This window comes from Sapajus apella, unplaced genomic scaffold (assembly GCF_009761245.1).
Source record: "Sapajus apella isolate SASKATOON/1434 unplaced genomic scaffold, GSC_monkey_1.0 scaffold136, whole genome shotgun sequence".
Taxonomy (NCBI): Eukaryota; Metazoa; Chordata; class Mammalia; order Primates; family Cebidae; genus Sapajus; species Sapajus apella.
In genome coordinates, this window is record NW_022437076.1 from 3333642 (window position 1) to 3353319 (window position 19678).

The following is a 19678-nucleotide window of genomic DNA, read 5'->3' on the forward strand; positions in this document are numbered from 1 at the left end:
TATTTTTAGTAGAGACAGGGTTTCAAAACGTGATGAATGTTCTAAAGGAGAAGCACAGCATAGGTCAGGAGAAATGTAAGGTTAGGAGGTAGAGGGACTCTAACCTAGTCTCAGAGAGGGTCAGGTAGGGCTTTTTTTTTTTTTTTTTTTTTTTTTTGAGATGAAATATCACTCAGCCTCCCAGGCTAGAGTGTAGTGGTGCAGTCTTGGCTCACTGCATCCTCTGTGTCCCGGGTTCAAGCGATTCTCCCGTCTCAGCCTGCCGAGTAGCTGGGATTATAGGCACCCGCCATCATGCCCGACTAATTTTTGTATTTTTAGTAGAGGTTGGGTTTCACCATATGTTGGCCAGGCTGGTCTTGAACTCCTGAACTCAAGTGATCTGCCCGCCTGGGCCTCCTGAAGTGCTGGGATTACAGGCATGAGCCACCACACCTAGCTGCAGGTAGGGCTATTTTTAGGAAATGATATTTAAGCTGAGTCCTGGAAATCAGGTAGGTGCTAGTTAGGCTAAGATGGAGTCTGACTGGAGGAGAGTGTTCTAGATTCTTGCTATTCAAAGCGAGGCCAAGGGACCAGCAACACCTGCATCATTTGTGAGCTCTTTAGAATTGCAGAGTCTCAGGTTCCCCTCCAGATCTCTGAATCAGAGTCAGCATTGTACTGTCATTTTCGGTGACTGGTATACACATGACAGCCTGAGAAGCACTGCTGCGGGCCTCTGCACTTTCCCTCAGGCAGCCGAGAGAGAGAAGGAACCGGAAGGAGGGCAGAATGGCTGCTGAAGCCAGAGTTAGAGTTGTAGAGGCTGGGACCTCTCCATGTAGGCAGGGACCAGATCCAGCAGATACTTGGACATTTTGCTGAAGATTTTAGAGCTTATTCCTGGTTAAGAGCACTGGAGTCATTAAAGATGTTAGCCAGAGGATTTAGGTGAGACTTTTGGAAAAATCACCCGGCTGTCATATGGCAAATGCGTGGCAGGGAACAGAGCTCCGAGGTGATGAGCTGAGGCCGTTGCAAGATCCAGGGGAGAGGACGGAAGCCTGACTCGGAGAGCTGGGCGGGAGGTTGTTTGGAAGTGGTTGGAGCTCATATTGTGCAGGTGGTAAATTGTTGAGATACGAGGATTTGGGGAGAAGGAGGTGGTGAGAATGTCTCCCAGGTTTGAGCCACCAGATAGATGGTACAGCCATTCTCTGAGATGAGGGGTGGTGCAGGAGGGAGGCTGAGGACTCAGTTCTTCTTCTTTTTTTAAATAAAAAAAAAATCTGTTTTTAGGGACAGGGTCATGGTCTGTCACTCAGGCTGGAGTATAGTGGCTCATTCCTAGGTCACTGCAACCTCCAACTCCTGGGCTCAAGGGATCTTCCCATCTAGCCTCCTGGGTAGCTGGGAATGTAGGTACGTACCACTAAGCCCAGCTAATTAAAAAATTTTCTGTAGAGACAAGGTCTTGCTGTGTTGCCCAGGCTGGTCTCAGACTCTTGGGTTCAAGCCATCCTCCTGCCTTGACCTCCCAAAGTGCTGGGATGACAGGCGTGAGCCACCGTGTCTTGTCCAGGGGTCAGTTCTAAGCACTGAGCTGGATGTGCCTGAGGCTCAGAAGAAGATTCTGGGCTGGAGGTAAAAACCTGGGAGCCCTTCTGCTAGAGAAGGGAATTGAAGTGTTGGGATGAGTGAGCTCTTCAGGGAGAGGATGGAGCGAGAAAAGAGTTTCCCGGGGTGGCACCTCGAACGAACCCCCCAGGTAAAGACTGGAGCTGGGGTCTCTGCGGAGGAGGCGGAGCCAAGACATGTGGAGAGAGGAGCCTTACAGGGCGGTGGAGCGGGCAGCGGCTCCCGCTGCTGCTGAGAGGCCAGGTACAGTGCAGAGTGCGCAGTGATCCCTGGGCCCTGAGGCCTGGCGGTGGCTGGGGTGTAACTTAGACCAGTCCTGGGGAGGGCTAGGGTGTAACTTAGACCAGTCCTGGGGAGGGCTAGGGTGGACAGCAGACAGCGCTTGTTGAGGAGTGAGTGGAGATAGAGTCAGAGGGTGGAGACGGTGAAAGTCAGACGGTGGAGACGGTACTCATGAGGTGGGAGGACTTGAGTGTCAGGACATGTGGAAAGGGCAGGGGTGCTCAGGGATCTGGACCACAGCAGGGATTATTTTTAACATAGTCTTTCAAAAAACAATGTATGAGCATCCGCCTGGTGCGTGCCCCGACTGCATTCATCCTATCACGGCTGTTGGGAGGGGCCTCAGGCAGCCTCAGGGAAAACTCAGCGGCCCACAGTCCGCAGATGCCCTGGCTCCTCCTCCCTGGGCTCTGTTCTCCTCTTTGAGCTCAGCGCAGGAATTTCCCGGCCTGTGACTTTACTGCCCAGACCCCAAGCGCAGGGTCAGAGCTGGGAGCAGAGGAAGAGGTCAGGGATTGTCCTGGGGACTCAGACTGGGTGGGGGTTCTTCTGTGCTTGGTGTTGGGAGTCAGTGCGTGTGGTGTGCCTGGACCGAGGGCTCTCTTTGTGGATGTCATTTGGGTCTGTGGCTCAGACAGGCTGTGGCCGCAGTTAGGAGTCTGTCTATGGCTAGGACGTTTTTCCCTTTGTGCGACAGCTAACCGCCCATAAAGGATTGAAAACCACATGTCCCTGACCTAGGGTGACCTGCTCGGTTGACACCTCCCAGGTATTCTAGCACACTGAGGCCAGAGACACCCTGGGTAGAGGCTGGCCTCTTTCTGAGGGTCCCTGGCCCTGTGGGTTCGTGAATCAGTTCTGTGCTCTTTAAGCTTGGGGCAGTGGAAGCAGGCCTCACCTGGTTCTCTTGGCAGTGCAGGCCCAGGGAGGGTGTGGCAGGGGTACCCCTTTGGTTGATTAGCTTGGGAGTCATAGAAGGTTAGGGATGGATCCATTTCCTTTCTAGGTAAACCAGAAGCCCTGAGGTAGGAAATGACTCTCCCAGGGCTCCACTGAAGATAGCTGTGTTCCTCCTCTAGTCAACAGCATAAGTTAAATTCTTCTTATCTTTATTTTTAAAGACAGAGTCTCACTTTGTCACCCAGGCTGGAGTGCAGTGGTGTGATCTTGGCTCACTGCAACCTCCGCCTCGGGGGCTCAATCAATTCTCCTGCCTCAGCCTCACAAGCAGCTGGGATTACCTGTAAGCATGCACCACCACGCTGGGCTAATTTAACTCCTGATCTCAGGTGATCCGCCTGCCTTGGCCTCCCAAAGTGCTGGGATTACGGGCATCAGCCACCGTGCTGTGCTCATAATAAGTTAAATTCTAAGACCCAAACTAGTTTTGGTCAAGTGCTTGGCTCATCTCATGCTTTTTGGCCAGAGAGGGCCCCTCCTCTTGTAGCTCTCCCACTGGGAAGGGCTGGCTGGAGCAGTAGCTGGCCTCCAGCCTCAGCGTCTCCCCCGGGATCCCCACCCTCATTGGCATGCCTGCTGCAACTGGACCTCTACGCACCCTCCCCCATCTCTTTGCTGCTTGTTTTTCAAGACTTTTTTTTTTTTTTTTTTTTTTTTTTTTGCTAATATGAAGTTGATAAAAAGCAACCAGAGAGATGCTGACCAGATGGGCTGAATGAGAGCCCAGTTCCCAGCCAGAGCTCAAACTGGCTGGTGCCGGGTGCTCTGGGAGAGGGGCTTGCGGCTGTCTGCAGGAATGCTGTGGATGGCTTCCAGGCCCACATGTTTTTAGGAGGCTGGTTCTCATGCCCAGACGGATCAGCAGGCGTTTAGGGACGGCAGACTGTGGGCCCAGAATTGTGCTGGGTCCCCTGGGGTCACCTTGAGGCTACAGTCTCCACCCTCAAAGAGCCTGCTGTCTCCAGGGGCCCCTAGCTGAGCGGGAGAAACCATATGGCTCAGCATGTTACGAGGCTCAGATGTGAAACTCGGCTTCTCAGTGGGGAGGAGAGGAGGGGAAACGCTGTGTGGGGAGGTGGGGGGGCAGCCGGAAGGGGCCCTAATGGCGGTGAGCATGGGGGTCGCGCAGATCCCCCGAGACCATAGACAGGAACCTTTCCAGGCTCCGCGAAGTAAAGGGGTTGTTCCTCTGATTCTCTTGATGCTCACAGCATGTACACAGGGCATTTCATTGAAGTTCATTGTGCCAGGACTTGACCTGACCTTGTCCCTGGAGCGGCCCTGGGCCCTGAGCTGGCTCAGGCAGCTGTGAGGTGGCCCTTGCTCTGCCTTCTCCACCCTTCTTTGTGAAAGTCTGAGTGCAGCCCCTCTCAGACCTTCCCCTTTCTAGAAGAGGATAATGGAGGCTGGGAGTACCCATTTGAGGGACAAGTGGAGAGTCTCTCCCTTGCTCCTTAGCTCATTGCTCTCCACGGCCAACGAGTGCCCCCATCGCCCTCCATGGTAGACAAGGCAGGTGTGCAGGCTTCCTATGCCAGGGAAGAGAATGGAGATGAGAGGAGCCTTCTCCTTGCTCCCTCTCCATCCCTCTGGGCAGAGCTGGCTGGGTCCCTTCCCGGCCTCCCTTTTAGGCTCCTGGATTGCCCACCTTTCTCCCTGGGGTTGGGGTTGGGTTGGGGGGGCTTCTGCTCCAGCTTGTAGCCCTTCCCCAGGCCTGATTTCATCTCTCTTGTTTGCTCCTGGGTCCTGCCTCCTGTCTTCTGTCAGGCTGTGCGGGGAGACTATCCCCCCATCAGGGTTGAGTGACAGTGTCGCTCCCCATATGTTCACTGGCTTTGGATGGATGAAGGGAGGAGGCATTTGTGGGAGGGTTAACAGGAGCCTTTTTGGGCTGAGGCAGGAAGGGCTGAAGGACATCAGCAAGGAGCTTCAGCTTTTCCCTCTGCAAGGAAGCCCTGTACAGGGATAGGAGAGACAGACACTTACTCCCCGCGTTCCTGCTGCTGGAGGAGGCCCTTGCTGATGCTCTGTGGTCCTGGGGGAGTCTTCTCTGGTCTCCATATAGACTGTGTTTCTCTTGCCGCTCTGGACATAGCTGGGACGCAGTGACGTCTCCTCAGGAGCCTCTGCCCATTGTCCTCTTGATTGCATCCGGGAGCCAAGGGAAGGTCACGTCTCATTTAAGGCAGGCATGAGGAACAGCTTATTTGGCTACTGAGGCTGAGAATGCTAACTGTAGGCTTTAAGAACGTGGAGATGTTGGCTGGGTGCAGTGCCACACGCCTGAAATCCCAGCATTTTGGGAGGCTGAGGCAGGAGAATCCCTTGAGGCCAGGAGTTTGAGACCAGCCTGGGCAGCACAGTGAGACCCATTTCTACAAATAATTAAAAAATCAGCTGGGCCTGGTGGCTCATGCCTATAGTCCCAGCTACTCAGGAGGCCATGGTGGGAAGATCAGTTGAGCCCAGGAGATTGAGCTGGCGGTGAGTTACGATGGCACCACTGCACTTGGGCCCGGGTGAGAGAGAAAAACCCTATTTCAAAAAAAGAAAAAGTAAAAAGAACGTGAGGATGTCTGCATGTGCACCTACCTGCGCGAGTCTCCCTCCTCACCTGTGCACGCCTGAGCACCTGCATATTCTCCCTGATTCTGTTCACGTTTTAAGGCCAACTAGCTTATGCTTCTTGAAAATTATTCTGGGTGTAACTGGATTTAAAAAAAAAATTCAGACATGGAAATGCCTAAGTCTTAATTGCATTGTATGCTTTGACTAATGGATGCATCCACATGGCCCATACCCTGATCAAGACACAGGAAATTTCTACCACCCCAGAAGGTTCCCATGCCTTACCCAGTCAATCATAATTGCCCCCTCGAGGAGCAATCAGTGTTGTGAATTTTTTCAAAAAGGAGTTTTGTCTGTTCTAGAACTTAATTTTTTTTTTCTTTGAGACGGAGTCTTGTTGTTGCCCAGGCTGGAGCGCAGTGGTACAAACATGGCTCACTGCAGCCTCGACCTCCTGGGCTCTAGCCATCCTCCCACCTCAGCCCCTCAAGTAGCTAGGACTACAGGCTTGTGCCACCATGCCTGACTAATTTTTGCATTTTTTGTAGAGAGAGACAGGGTTTCACCATGTTGCCCAGGCTACTCTTGAACTCCTGAGCTCAATCAACCCGCCCACCTCGGCCTTCCAAAGTGCTGGGATTTCAGGCGTGAGCCACCGCCCCTGGCCCATTTCTTTTCTTAACAGTATCTTTAATGAGCAGAAGTTTTAATTCTGATGAAGTCTAATTATGGACTTTTTTCCTTTTATGTCTGTAGCTTTCTGTGTCCTAAGAAGTCTTTGCTCACTCCAGCTCACAAGGATTTTCTTCCACGTGTTCTTTTAGAAGCTTTATTGTTTTAGCTCTAGGTCTAAGATCATCTCGATTCAATTTAATTATGTATGGCGTGATGTTGGGCACTAGGTTCATTTATTCCCATATGGATATTCTGTTGTTCCGGTACTATATGTTGAAAAGACTTTCCTTTCCCCTTTGATTTGCTTTGGTGCCTTAGTCAAAAATCTGCCGGGGATGTAGTGCACACGTGTATTTGTATACAGTGTCTCTCAAGCGTGGTGTTTCTCAGCATCAGGGATGGAAAACACGTGACATTCCTGCCATCGGTCTACCGTTCTGCTCCCACGGCAGTTATTAGTAATTGATCGTGGCACTCTTTCCCAGGAGCTTAGACATGGCTCAGAATCCTGTCCAACACAGCACTGCAGGCAACCGCTGGCAGTCATTTGGAGCTGTCGTTTGAGATGAATTACTTCTGGCATCTCCGATTGAAATTGTCACAAGAGGTTGAGTTATTTGCTGAGGGTCCTGTAGCTGGTGAGTGGCAGAGCCAGGATTCGGGCTGGGGTCTGTGTGGCTCTGAGGTCCGTGCTGTCTTCACCAGCACTTCAGGCTGCTTTGCGTGAATCATTTGAACAGGTCACTTAATCTCCCTGACCTCCAGTGTCTTCACTTGTATAATAGGGATGGTGGCCACCTGGGGGAGTGGGTGTGAACAGTCATGAGGTCATCCACAAAGTCGCTAGTGGAGCACAGGACACACAGGTACTCAGTGATTGACTGTGATGGTGGTGATGATGGCGATGGTGGCGATGGTGATTTAGATGCAGTTGTCGCCCTTGAGAAACGCACAATCAGGGCTTCTCTCTAAGGAACCCAGAGTAGCTGCTTCATAAGAGTCCCTTGCCTCTTCCTGTGTATCTTTCGGCCCCTGGCCTTCTAAGCTTGAGGCCCCAGAGTGGAGCCACACTTCCTGAAGTTTGCTGATAGAGCCCAAGCCACCGGCTTTGACCTAGGTGTCTAGGCCAGCTGAGCTGTGCTTCTTCTCTCTTGGTGGGAGGAACAGCTGGCTGGTTTCCTAGAATTCTCATTCTGGAAACCTTCTTGCCCTCTCCATTGATTCTCCAGCCATTCCTTCTTTCCTTTAGATTGGCCATGTGATCGCCCCTGCCACAGGGGAGATTCATCTAGTTCCTTTGACCTGGTCCTGGACCCCTTTGAGGTTCTTCTCAAGAAGTTAAAGCAGTAGAAAGTTGTAGCTAAGAATACAGTTTCTAGAGGAGGTCTGCCCAGGGTTAAGGCTTCCCCATTTTTTTTTTTTTTTAATTTATTTTATTTTGAGATGGAGTCTCGCTCTGTGCCGAGGCCAGAGTGCCGTGGTGTGATCTCGGCTCACCGCAACCTCTGCTTTCTGGGTTCAAGCGATTCTCCTGCCTTAGCCTCCCAAGTAGCTGAGATTACGAGCTCGGGCTACCATGCCCAGCTAATTTTTGTATTTTTAGTAGAGATGGGGTTTCACCATGTTGGCCAGGCTGGTCTTGAACTCCTGACCTCAGGTGATCCACCCACCTTGGCCTCCCAAAAGTGCTGGGATTATAGGCGTGAGCCTCCATGACCAACCAAGGCTTCCCCACTTCTTAGCTGTGTAGCCTCCCTGTATCTCAGTTTCCTCATTCGTAGAATAGGGATGTATTAGCCCCTTCTTGCATGGCTCTGAAGTAGTACCTGAGACTGGATAATTTGTGAAGAGAGGAGGTTTAACAGGTTCATAGTTCTGTAGGTTGTACAGGAAGCATGATGCTGGCATCTGCTTGGCTGCTGGAGTGGCCTCAGGCCAAGGGGGAGGACGCATGTCACATGGCTGGAGCAGGAGCGGAGAGCCAGCAAGGGCGCCACACATGTTCAGACAACTGGGTCTTATGAGCATTCACTCACTGTCTCGAGGACAGCCCCATGGAGGGGATGGTGCTAAGCCATTCATGAGAAATCTACGCCTGTGATCCGGTCAGCTCCCACCTGGCCCCACCTCCAGCACCGACAATTACAATTCCATGTGAGATTTGGGTGGGGACACATATCCAAACCACATCAGAAATAATAAGAGTACCTGTCCTTGGCTGGGCGCGGTGGCTCACACCTGTAATCTCGGCACTTTGGGGCGCTGAGGCAGGTGGATCACCTGAGGTTGGGAGTTTGAGACCAGCCTGACCAACATGGAGAAACCCCATCTCTACTAAAAATACAAAAAAATTAGCCAGGTGTGGTGGCTCATGTCTGTAATCCCAGCTACTTGGGAGGCTGAGGTAGGAGAATCGCTTGAACCCGGGAGGTAGAGGTTGCGGTGAGGCGAGATTGTGCCATTGCACTCCAGCCTGGGCAACAAGAGTGAAACTCCATCTCAAAAAAAAAAAAAAAAAAAGTACCTCTCCTGTGTGGTTGTAGTGAAGATTAATTGAGATAATATGCCTTTATCGCTTAGAGCAGAGATATGTAGTAGGTGCTACATAAATACTAGTCATTATTATTCCTCCAAAAATCTTTGTTTCTGAAATGTGCAGAGAATAGCAATGCTTGGAGAGACTGCCTGGGAAGAAGAACACCAGTGTTTCTGTCCACAGAGTGTGTCCTCAGGCCTCCCTGATTTTGGCCCTGCCAGGTGTCCATAGCCGAGGGGCCTGTCTGTGGAATGAGCATGGATTGAAATTGCATTTTGTGTAAGTGGCCCTACCAGAGCCTTGTGCATTGGACCCAAAACCCTGCCTGATAAATATGGATGCCCTTGAGGGTCTTGGACAAAGGCTGCAAACCAGGATCCAGCCCAGCATCTGAGCTGGTGTTCCTGGAGGAAGGAGCGTCCTTCTGAGTCGTGCTTCCTGCTCTTGCATTCTTAATCTGACCTAAACCAGGGGTCCCCAGGGTGGCAGAAAGAACCCGCAGAAAGAGCCACCATCCTCATAAAGGTTTCTGGGATGAGACTGGGTCAAGACGGGTAATTCAGGGCTGTGGAGAGTCCCGAGGTTGGCCTTGGAATGCGTTCTGTGAGCAGTTCGTCTGCATCAGAAGTTTCTTTCCTGACTCCTTTTGCCTGCAGCTGATATTAAAATAAGTCTGTATTTCTGGGACAGATGCTCACGTTGTGGGAACACAGGAAAGCAGGGGCAGGGCCTGAAATCCATGGGAGACCAGGTGGGGTGCAGCGCCCTTTCAGCCTGAGTGGCCCATTGTCTGGGGGGTCTGGGCTGATGGTAAAGGTGACCAGTTGCCAGGCCCTCCTTTCTTAGCCCTATACCTTTCCTTGTTACTCTTTTTCTTTTTTTTTTTTGAGACAGAGTTTTGCTCTGTTGCCCAGGCTGGAGTGTAGTGGCATGATATTGGCTCACTGCAGCCTCTGCCTCCTGGGTTCAAGTGATTCTCCTGCCTCAGCCTCCCAAGTACCTGGGATTACAGGTGCACACCGCCACACCTGTCCAAGTTTTGTAGTTTTAGTGGAGATGGGGTATCGCCATGTTGGCCAGGCTGGTCTCAAACTCCTGACCTCAGGTGATCCACCTGCCTCAGCCTCCCAAAGTGCTGGAATTATAGGTGTGAGCCACCATGCCTGGCCTCCTTTTTACTTTTTTTTTGTGAGACAGGTTCTCTGTCACCCAGGTTGATGTGCAGTGGTACGATCAGGGCTCACTGTGGTCTTGACCTCCCCGGCCCAAGCAATTCTCCTACCTCAGCCTCCCACGCAGCTGGGACCACAGGTATGTACCACCATGCCCTGCTAGGCTTTTTTTTTTAAATTTGCGGAGGCAGGGTCTCCTCTTGTTCCCAGGCTGTCCTCTACCTGTTCTTGGTGGGCTCTCCTCCTCTTTCTGCCTGCTGGTGAGGGCTCAGCTCTGGCTCACCTCACTTGCTGGCATTCAGAAGACAGATAGAGCACTTGGCATTCCAGGGTGTCACCTGGGGGATCCTCCCAGGCTGCCCCAGCCTCAGGCATGCCACCCACCTTTGGAGGCCTGACCAGTCACCCCACCCCAGAACTCAGCCCCTGGGTCTGTGACATCCCTGGGGGGACCGAGCTGTCGCCTCTTCCTGGGATTTAGAAACCAAATGTGACATTGTGCACTTCTGTCATCTTCCATGAACATCAGTTTCTTCGTTTATAGAATGGAGATCGCTCCATAGGGTTACTGCAAGGATTAAAGGAGGAAGCCGGCGGACGAGGGCTCCGTAAAGTGCCAGGCTTCCTGCCAGTGTCGTGTATCGGCACATAGTGGACACTCGTGGTTGTTATCATGGTCAATATGCCAAACGCTCGTAGGGTGGTTTCATTGATAATCCCACTCTGCTTCTCTGCCAGCTGCCATAGACCCTGGCTCAGCAGTGGGATACTGCCAGATTCTGTGTTCTGCCCGCCACCTCCACCCGCTGGCCCCATCCGAGAGTGTCATTTACCTGCCACTCAAGCCTGCTGTGTCTGGGGCTTCAGAGGCCAGTGGATGGTGGGTTCTATGTTGCTTCCTGAAGGGATGTTGCCTGCGTGGATCCTTGCCTCAGTGGGTCCCTCCTGTGCATGCCCCTCTTGCCGGCTTTTTCCCCAGGGCCCCTGGCAGACCCCCTGCCCTTGGCTGAGTGTAGAGATGGAGCTTCAGGCCTTGGGGTGTAGATTTGATTCCTAGGGTTGCTGTAACAAATTGCTATGAACTCGGTGGGTTGAAATAAAAGGATTTTTTTTTTTTTTTTTTTTTTTTAGATAGAGTCTCACTCTGTCACCCAGGCTGGGGTGCAATGGCGCAATCTCAGCTCACTACAACCTCCGCCTTGCGGGTTCAAGTGATTCTTCTGCCTCAGCCTCCCAGGTGGCTGGGATTACAGGCACCTGCCACCACGCTTGGCTAATTTTTTTGTATTTTTAGTAGAAATGGGGTTTCACAGCGTTGGTCAGGCTGGTCTTGAACTCCTGACCTCAGGTGATCCACCCGCCTCAGCCTCCCAAAGTACTCTGATTATAGGTGTGAGCCAATACACCTGGCTGTTTTCTTAGATAATTTTTACAAGATTTTTTTTTGGTGTATGTGCAAGTAACTAGCAAATAAAAATTACCCAAACAATTTTAAATAAAATGATATATGCTTATTATAAAGTTAAAGCAATTGTAAAGTACAGAGAAAATTAAAAAATGAGTAATGTCCTAATAATAATTCTACCTTCCGGAAATATCTATTTTTACTATTTGCTAAGCACCCAGACATCTTGGCATCCTACACACAGAAAGAGGCAAACGTAAATGAGATCACACTGTTTGTGCTCCTTTGTAATAAAAAGAGTTAAATTCAATTTTCATGGCATTAACTAGTGGAGAAAAAAAATAAGTGGCTCAGAAGGAGTTGCTGAAGTTTAGAGAAATGTTACCTCTCTGTAAGAGAGATTAATTTCTCTAAGAGTTCTCTAACAGTGAGGAAAAAGATTGTGACAAAAAGAACCAAACATTTGGGGTAGATATAGTAATTTTATTTATTTATTTATTTATTTTTGAGATGGCGTCTCGCTCTGTTGCCCAGGCTGGAGTGCAGTGATCTCAGCTCACTGCAACCTCCGCCTCCCGGGTTCAAGCAATTGCCCTGCCTCAGCCTCCTGAGCAGCTAGGATTACAGGCGCACACCACCATACTTGGCTAATTTTTTGTATTTTTAGTAGAGACGGGGTTTTGCCATGTTGGCCAGGCTGGCCTTGAACTCCGCCCACCTCGGCCTCCCAAAATGCTGGGATTACAGGCGTAAGCCACTGTGCCCAGCCGCGATACTAATTTAAAAAGATAATTTTAACTTTACACATAGAGTTTGGCCCCCTGCTTTGACTATAAGAGCCAGGTGATTTTGGAGGAAGGACAGTGCGGTCTGTGGACTCCGAGAGTGCTCCTTTTGAGGGGAGCTGCTGTCCGGAGAACAACAGGCTGCGTAACAGGGTCTGTACTTCCAGATGCCTGGAGGGAGTGTTCCCAGCCGGGGCTCGGTTACATGTGGGAATCAAGCAGAGCCTGTCTCGGGAGTGAACAGGGTTTGTTGGCAAATGGCATGGCTGAGCTGATTTGATTTGGCAGCAGGACGGAGAAGTTTCTGAAATGTCAGATGTTGATACGATGGCTGGTTGTCTCTAACGGGAAGCCAGAAGTGGGGGGGGTGCATGACCGAGTGGCATCATCTGCTGTAGAGGAGGAATTTGGGGAAAAGGAAGTAGGAGGTTGGGGGGAAGGAGAGGGAAGGAGGGGGAAGGAGGGAGGGAAGGTGGAAGGTGGAGGAGAGAGGCCAGTGACAATGGAGGTGGAGAGGGAAAGCGGGGATGAGACGGGGCCGGTGGAGGAGTTGACTTTGCTTCATCAAGGATCGTACATTGGTGGGGTGGGCTGAGTTTGTCCACAGATCTGTTTTGTTAGGGCAACACGATGTTAAAAGAATATTTCAATACTCTTTGGGGGGAATGTCCCCTCCCCAATCCCATTTTGTCTTGGAGCCTGTATCCTCCCCGGCCCCTAAAGGCATCTGGGTTTGAGACCTTCGCCAGATGACCTGTGGCTCTTTCTAGAGGTCCTTCCTCTCCAGCGTCTAGTCCTGGTGGGTGGCCCAGGCTCGGAGGGGACTAGTATGGCATCTCACCTTAGAGATGCCATGGGGATCAGGAGAAATCTGAGAATCCCATTGGGGATCTAACCCTGGCCTCATCCCACTGAGGATTCCAGCTGTGGTTCAGGACTGTATGTGAGTGCCCCTTTTTGGTCGTCAGTTCTGGGATCTGGAGAGCTGGGCCCTGGGAGACAGGAGGCCGGAGCTGAGGCTCATGCCTGCTTGACCTCATGCTTGGAGACACTTAGTTGAACTGGGAAGATGTGATCTCTGTTCTTTGAAGGTATAATGGCTATGAGGAGGCAAGAACCACAGAAACCCTCTTCCGAAAGTGACGTAAAATGAGCCGTGTGCACACTGCTGTAGAGAAATACTTCATAGCAGTATAAATAATAAGAAATACCAGAGACTGGGAATTCATAAAGAAAGAGGTGTAATTGACTCACAATTCTGTATGGCTGGGGAGGCCTCAGGAAACTTACAATCGTGAGGGAGAAGCAAGTGCCTTCTTCACAAGGTGGCAGGAGAGAGAAGAGTGAAGGAGGAGCTTCCAAACTAAACCATCCGATCTCATGAGAACTCACTCACTGTCACCAGAACAGCATGGGGAAAACCACCCCCATGATCCAATCACCTCCCTCCCTCTACACGTGGAGTTTACAGTTCAAGATTTGGGTGGGAACACTGAGCCACGCCATTGCCAGGGTAAGCTGAAAAGGTCAGGAATTCCTTGGAGCATGCTCTTCCTGCCGTTTCTCTAGGAGGGGGTTGATTGGAAGGTATTTCCAGGCCATGGAGCTCAGAGTGAGTCCTTCAAACACCAGAATGGAAAGGCAGAAAGCAGGCCAGCAGCCCTGGTCAGATCTGGAGAGCAGGAAGGTGGGTCTGCAAAGCCTGGGGAGGGTCCATTCAGCATGGTGCCAGGCCAGGTTAGAAACCTGGTTGGGCCTGGCATGGTGGCTCACGCCTCTAATCCCAGCACTTTGGGTTGCTGAGGCAGGTGGATCGCTTGAGGTCAGGAGTTCGAGACCAGCCTGGCCAACATGTGAAACCCTGTCTCTACTAAAAATAAAAAAATTAGCTGGGTTTTGTAGTGGGTGCCTGTAATCCCAGCTACTTGAAAGGCTGGGCAGGAGAATTGCTTGAACTCGGGAGGCAGAGGTTGCAGTGAGCCGAGATTGTGCCACTGCATTCCAGCCTGGGCAACAGTGTGAGCCTCTGTCTCAGATTAAAAAAAAAAAAGAGCTCTACGGGTGGGATTTGACGGCGAGATGCGTCACAGAAAATTCTCTGCTCCCAGACATGGGTCCCTCGGCTTCCTACCTCGGAAATGCAGCAGCAGGCATTGTGAGAAGGTGAAGAGCTTCCCCAAGGATGACCCTTCCAAGCCGGTCCACCTCACAGCCTTCCTGGGATACAAGGCTGGCATGACCCCGTATCGTGTGGGAGGTCAAGGGGCCAGGATCCAAGGTGAACAAGAAAAAGATGGTGGAGGCTGTGACCGTTGTGGGGACGCTACCCATGGTGGCTGTGGGCATTGTGGGCTACATGGAAACCCCTCGAGGCCTCCGGACTTTTAAGACTGTCTTTGCTGAGCACATCAGCAGTGAGTGTAAGAGGCGTTTCCATAAGAACTGGTATGAATCTAAGAAGAAGGCCTTCACCAATTACTGCAAGAAGTGGCAGGATGAGGATGGCGAGAAGCAGCTGGAGCAGGACTTCAGCAGCATGAAGAGGCACTGCCAAGTCACCCCGGCACTGCCAAGTCACCGCGTCACTGCCCACGCCCAGATGCGCCTGCTTCCTCTGCACCAGAAGGAGGCCCACCTGGTGGAGATCCAGGTGAACGGAGGCACCATGGCGGAGAAACTGGACTGGGCCGACGAGAGGTGGGAGCAGCAGGTATCTGTGAACCAAGTGTTTGGGCAGGACGAGATGATTGATGTCATCGGTGTGGCCAAGGGCAAAGGCTACAAAGGGGTCACCAGCTGTTGGCACACACAGAAGCTGCCCTGCAAGACCCACTGAGGCCTGCGCAAGGTGGCCTGTATTGGGGCATGGCATACCGCCCGTGTGTGGTCTTCTCTGTGGCACGCGCTGGGCAGAAAGGCCACCATCGCCACACGGAGATCGACAAGAAGATCTGTAAGGTCGGCTGGGGCTACCTTGTTGGGGACGGCCAGCTGATCAAGAACAGCGCCCCCGCCGACTGTGACCTGTGTGACAAGAGCATCAACCCTCTGGGTGGCCTTGTCCCCTGTGGTGAAGTGACCAATGACTTTGTCTTGCTGAAAGGCTGTGTGGTGGGAACCAAGCAGCGAGCGCTCACCCTCTGCAAGTCCTTGCTGGTGCAGACCCAGCGGCGGGCTCCGGAGAAGACTGACCATCAGATCGCTGACACCACCTCCAAGCTTGGCCATGCCGCTTCCAGACCGTGGAGGAGAAGAAGGCATTCATGGGATCACTCAAGAAAGACTGAATCGCAAAGGAAGAAAGAGCTTAAGGCCAGGAACAGATTTTGCTGGAGGGGGTCTCAATAAAAGTTATTTTTCACTGGAAAACAAAAAAGAACCTGATCAGAGCAGAGCAAGGGAGCAACTGAGGTTAGTATTATTTGTGAAGGCAGGAACCAGGAAGCTGAGGCATCCCAGGCCCTCGGGCCAGCCTGACTCGGCGTGGACAGCTCTACCTCCACGGGCAGTGCCCACGTCCTCTCCACATGGCACGGTCTCTGCGACCCATTTGGCTGCCCTTCTCCTTGCTGCGTGGGTCCCAGGCCTGGTGGCAGTCACGAGTGCACACTTGGTTTCTTGAGGAGCAGCTCAGAGCTTCAAGGCAGTTACCACAATAAAGCTCACCGCACACTGTGAGTACATGCCACAGAGCTTTGCAGTTCAGAGGATGGGACTGAGGCCAGCAGTTCAGAGGCATGGCATAGGCTGTTACAGTTCCTCAAGCCAGCGCGCACTTGAACCCGTTGGGAGGTTTCTGTTAGTTTCTTAGGGCTGCTGTCACAAATGGCCGTACCCTTAGTGACTTAAGACAGCACACATCTATCATCTTGTAGTTCTGGAATGGGTCTCACTGGGATCAAATCAAGATATTGCCAGGGGTCGGGTGAGGTGGCTCACGCCCGTAATCCCAGCACTTGGGGAGGCCAAGCTGAGCAGATCACTTGAGGTAAGGAGTTTGAGACCAGCCTGGCCAACATGGTGAAACCCTGTCTCTACTAAAAATACAAAAATTAGTTGGGCATGGTGGTGCACGCCTGTAATTCCAGCTACTTGGGAAGCTGAGGCCGATGAATCACTTGAACCCGGGAGGCAGAGGTGGCAGTGAGCTGAGATGGCGACACTGCACTCCAGGCTGGGTGACAGAGCAAGACCCCATCTCAGAAAAACAAAAGATATTGCCAGGGCTGTATTCCCTCTGTAGGCTCTAGGAGACAATCTATCCTCTTGCCTTGTCAGCTCCTAGAAGGCCACCTGTATTCTGGCCCCAAACCTGTTTTCAAGGCCAGCCACACTGGAGCAAATCTTCTCACACCACCATCTCTCTGATTCCCCTCTTCTGCCTCCTTCTCATTACCCAGGCTGTGGGTTACCCTGGGTGCACCTGGGATCATCCAGGCTCCTCTTCCCATCTCAGGGGCAGCTCATTGGCAGCTTTAATTCTAGCCACAATGTGAACGCCCCCTTGCCATGTAACCTCACATATTCCCAGGTTCGGGGGGACTGGGACAAGGGCGTCTTTGGGTGCGAGTGTTGGGGGCATTATTTGGCTTATCACAAGGACCCACCTTCATGGGTTTTGTTCAGACGTGGGTCCTCATCTGTAAAATGGGCATTTCTACCTGCTTCCTAGAGGAAATGCTGGCTGGCCCGCCGCATGGCTGGTCTTCTATCTGTGGGATTCTGTGGCACTGTGACTAGTTCTTCCCCTGCCTGATTTCGCTGCTTTGCGAGCCCGTGACTGATGATACGGTATCAGATGTCCTTGCCCCGATCCCACGACCATGGGATCTGAAGGGCAGGAGGGGCATAGGTCCCTAAGCATTTCCACAGGGAAAAGGACACACAAGTGACCAGCCTAGAGGAGCCACGACCTTGGTTTTGTTACCTTCCGTCAGCTGCTTGCTGGTTCTCCCATCCCAGTGGAAAAGTCAGCACTCCTTGAGAGGGGAAGAAAAAAGACACATGTTAAGCTTTGCCCAGCTCTGATTTGGAGTTGCCCAGTTTTACTTGAAAGAAGCTGCCATTGTCTGCCTCCACTGACACATCATCAGCTTCCTCCCATCTAACCTGTACCTTCCTTGCTGCCGTTTCAGCCTGCTGGCTCTCCATGCGGCCGGCCAGGAAACAGCAAAGCTGTCTCCCACGTCGATAATGACACCTAATCCTGCAATCTGCCTCCGTCCAGTTCTAATCACGCCACTGCCTCCATTCCCGGGACCAGGGCACCCTGGGTTTTGTCCTGACGGACTGGACCGTCCATGGTTGACAGGTGGCGGGTCTGGGGTCACCTGGGGGTGAGGGTGGGAAGGCGAGGGAGGGGACGAAGGCACTGCATTCTGCTCAGACGAGCAGCGCATAGATAACTCTCCCCAGGTGACCAGCCTGGCACGGAAAGTCCCCCTCCTGGTCCCCCAGGTCAGATAGTGTTGCCTGGCTACGGGCGGTCAGCAAGGCTCCGGCTGGGTGAGTAAACAGGCACACATGTTTAAAATTCAATATCACTGGCGGGCAAACACTCTGGCAGCACCTTCCAGCCCACCGATAAGCTCTCATTCTCCTCGCTCGATGTGTGTGGGGGCCTGCACCAAGTCCCAGATGGTCTCTGCTGGGAATTGGTCATCAGCTGTTTTGAGGGATGGGGAGGGGTGGGCCATTATAGCCTCAGCCTCATGCGGACTGTCACCCTGATTGCTCTGGGCAAGCTCCCGAGGGACCCTGGGGCTGGCCTGGACTCACCGACTGGATGGAGCTTCCAGGGCAGGGAGCTATTTGGGTTCAGTGGCTCACACCTGTAATCCTAGCACTTTGGGAAGCCAGGGAAGGAGAATCGTTTGAAGCCAGGAGTTCAAGACCAGCCTGGGCAACGTAGTTTGTCTCTAAAAACCAAAAACTAGCTGTGCATGGATGTACATACCTGTAGTCCCAACTACTTGGGTGACTGAGGTGGGAGGATCCCTGGAGCCCAGGTGTTTGAGGCTGCGGTGAGCCATGATTGTGCCACTACACTCCAGCCTGGGTGACAGAGTGAGACTTCATCTAAAAAAAAAAAAAAAAAAAAAAATGCCAGGGGCCTTTGGGGAATCTCATCCAGATTCCTGTCTGCCTGTGGAGGGTCAGGGCCTGTGAAGGGTGTGGCTGGAATCTGGTAATCCACTGGCCTAGCCAGGTGTCTGTGGCGGCCGCATTTATTAAGAAGAGGGTGAGAGAAGGTAGGCCAGCCTCCTCTTTGCTGGAGGCGCACATATATCTGCCTGGGGCATCTCCCGGGGCACTTGGTGAGGTGGCTCCTGGTAAAGTCATTCCTGGTAGGGATCATTTGACATCAACACAGGTGAGCAGGTGAGGTTGATTATTTTGCCCACACGCGCCTCATGCTTGCCCTCTTCCATTGCTTAGGCTTCTTCCCCTTCCTCCTCCTCATCCTTACTCTGAGACACAGCTTGAATGCCACCTCCCCCAGGAAGCCTTCCCTGAATGCCTCTAGCAAGAGTTAGTATTGTTTGCTCTCCACCCAGAAGCACCTTATACATGAGAGTGCTAGCAGACACCCTTCATTCACTTTGCAAATATTTATCGAGTGCCTGCTGTGGATTGGGGTGTGCTTTAGGGCCGGAGGATATAGCAGTGGAAACAGCAGATGTGATTTCTGTCCTCATGGAGCTTACCTTCCAGTGAGGGAGACGGTCAGCAGATGAGAAAACAGTCCCGAGACCGAGCTTTTGATGGGTGTCCTGGCGGAGGATGTTTGGATGCTCTGGGTTTCAAGTTCTATTCACCAATATCAGTGTTCACGGCAGGGAGAAATGGCTTTCTGTGGGGGCCAGGGAGGAGTCCTGGAGGAGGTGACATTAAGCTGAGCCCTGGAGACGGGGCAGGAATGGCCGTATGAAGGCCAGGAGTGTGTCTGGACATGGGGCGTAGCAAGCGCAGAGGCGCCCAGGCAGGGAAGAGCCTGCACATTTGCGGAGTGCAGAGGAAGCCTGTGCAGCTGCAGTAGTGTTACAGGGGAGACTGCACACGGGCCGACGTGCCAGGCCTGGGGACCTTCCCGGAGTGGGGGAGTGTATTTTCACCAGCAGAGTGATGTGATTCACGTCTGGCTGCCACGTGGAGAATGGATTACAGGTCAGCAAAAGTGGAAGCAGAGAGACGAGATGGGAGACTGTTGTCTGGGTCTGGGCAAAAAATGAAGGAGGGAGCTTGGACCTGGGGGTGTTGGGGGTGGACATGGTGAGAAACGGGGCATTCAGGGTGTGCTGAGGGGGTCGAGGCAGCAGGGTGCGCCGATGGATTGGACGTGGCGGATGAGGGAGAAGGAGGTATCTTGAGGTTTAGTCATCCTAGATGGGGCTTGAGCAATGGATAGGTTCCAGTCCCATTTTCTGAAATGGAGGTGCCTGGGGAGGGGCAGGTTCAGGGAACACAGGCCAAGTTTGAGATCCTCATGAGAAGTGGAGAAATTAAACATGCATTTGGAGATGCTCATTTGGTGCTCCAAGGAGAGGTCGCAGCTAGGGACATTCATGTGGAGAATCAGCGTAGAGATGGTGTTTAGTTCATGAGAGTGGGTGGGCAGCTTGGGAGGATGGCGTAGACAGAGAGAGGAGGCGCTACGCTGAGCCCTGACCTCAGG

The 19678-nt window shown here is 52.3% G+C and overlaps 1 protein-coding gene and 1 pseudogene across 1 annotated transcript in view; both read left to right on the top strand.

Moving 5' to 3' along the window:
• RAP1GAP2 (RAP1 GTPase activating protein 2) overlaps positions 1-19678 on the top strand; it is a 258374-nt gene that overhangs the window by 145062 nt on the left and 93634 nt on the right. The gene's annotated exons all lie outside the window — the stretch shown is intronic.
• LOC116540070 lies at positions 13999-16001 on the top strand (annotated as a pseudogene).